The following is a 1,994-nucleotide window of genomic DNA, read 5'->3' as shown; positions in this document are numbered from 1 at the left end:
AAGCAGGAAGGTTTCCTTCTGCACAAAGCTGCTTTTTGGCTTGTTACTGAAGCCGGGGAGGGTCACCAGAGCCGAGTTTGTCTGTGGTGACTGTGTCACCGTCCGTGCCCAGGATGTGCATCTGACCATCCCACCCACCCCCCAGGCTGGGCTTGATGCTCCCTCCAGCTGGAGACCTGGGCCCCTGACACGGCCTGTCCTGTTTGTTGTGCTCTGGCTGAGCGTACCTTGTATGTTCTGGGGTTTTTCGACTTGACTTCCTGTATGTTCAAGAGGACTGACCACACTTGGCCCCGGATGTTCATGGGAATGCCCTTATATACTCGATCTATCAGCTGTGGGCAGAAAACAATCTGGTGTCACAGGCCACGGGGCGACCCCAGTGAGGACCAGAGCCAAGGATTCTGGAAATGGTTGGTTTTGGCCCAATGATTCCTGGTTAGAGGTGACATTAAACTGGAACAGGGTCTCCCTTCCCAGGATTGAAAAGAGCGGATGGACACTCAGAGTCGGGACTGTGATCTGAACCTTTTCCTTCCTTTGGGTCACCAGGGCATCCCTAGCCTTGAGCTCCGGGTGGTCGCAGCCCTAGATTCAGATTCCCTCCCAGCAAGGTGACGCTTGCACGAATAGTCAGGCAAACCACCGACCAGGCCTGCAGTCCTCTGGGCAAGGACAGTGTGCACCCGCCCTCTGAGAGGCTGATGGTGCCAGGCCACAGCCATGGGTGCCTGTCCCCCGTCTCTGCAGAGAGTGGTTCCGGGGGCCTCTCCCTCCACACATTACCTTTGTGCTGTTCTTGTATGTCTCCCATTGTCCCAGCATTTCCATCCACTTGCTCTTTCGTATTATCTCCCGCCGCATTTGCTGTCAAATGAGGAATGTTGGCGTTAGGGGAGCTGCCAGGCTTCCCAGAGCCGCCCGTGGATGCTGGGTCTTGGGCTCTGGAGCCCTGGTGGACCCAGCTGGAGGGAGCCAGGGAAGGGCAGACCCTGAAGGCTGAGAGCCTTTGAGCAAATGAGCACCAGTGGGCTGGCTTTGGGACCCCGGGACATGCCATCCTCAGGCCACAGACACACCAGTCTTAGGTCAGGTCCCAGCCTCTAGGTGGGGTCCTGACACAGGTGGGCAGCCACTCCCAAGCCACAACTGTCTTTCTCACTTTGGAATTTTATCAAACTGCCCAAGTTACAGCAACCTGGGGTCAGGTCCAGCAGGGAGTGCTGCCCCTCCCAGGGACAGCGTGTTGCCCCCACCAGCCACCGCCCCGGCCAGCTGCCTCCTCTCCCGCACCGACCACCCGCCCAGTCCCCCACATCACTGGACCAGCACCCCATGCATCAGGCTCTTACCTTCACCTCCCGAGCAGTCGCAGGAGGCAGCTCCATCTCACTGTAAGGCAACCCAGGCAGAACTGAGGACTTGCACAGGGCCTGGAGCTGCCCTAGACTGGGAGCCAACCCCCAGAAAGGACAGGCTCTGTCCCCATCCAGCTCAGGGCTCATTCCGGTAGAAGACACAGGGAAGGAGGACAAGGGCGTTCCTGTGGGGTTGACTCCCAGGAGGGGCAGGACCTGGGAGAAGAAGGAGTGCGGGGCCAGCCTGGCCGGGGTTACTGGGGCCCCTGGCATGGAGGGCAGTGACACTGCACAATCAGGCTGCCCATCCTGGACTGGAGGTGGTGCTTTCTGCTGGAGCTGAGGAAGGTCAGCCCTGAGACTAGATGTGGGCCTCCCAGGGTGGGCGACCGGGCCCTAACAGGAGTCCCTCAGGGAGTGACCACATCACCCCACTAGGGTCTAGGGAGCCTGCCCTGAGACCTTCCCACTGCACCCTGGGGCCACAAGGGTCCCATCTCACTTGACAGCCCCAAGACCCTTGCAGGGTCTGACCTCCCAGTGTCCACCTGCCTCTCCCTGCATGTGAACCACACACCCTGCGTTTCAGAAGTGGCACAATTCATAAGCTCACTCCCACTCTACTTCCCCTGGATC

General features: G+C 59.4%; 1 pseudogene; it reads right to left on the bottom strand.

The window, feature by feature from the left end:
* Window positions 1-1,574, bottom strand: part of LOC113222529 — a 3,713-nt pseudogene extending 2,139 nt beyond the window's left edge.
* Window positions 1,575-1,994: the final 420 nt, after the last annotated feature.

Source organism: Piliocolobus tephrosceles, unplaced genomic scaffold (assembly GCF_002776525.5).
Source record: "Piliocolobus tephrosceles isolate RC106 unplaced genomic scaffold, ASM277652v3 unscaffolded_31666, whole genome shotgun sequence".
Lineage (NCBI taxonomy): Eukaryota > Metazoa > Chordata > Mammalia > Primates > Cercopithecidae > Piliocolobus > Piliocolobus tephrosceles.
Note: the sequence above shows the minus strand (reverse complement) of the source record. Positions and strands in the feature narration are given on the sequence as shown.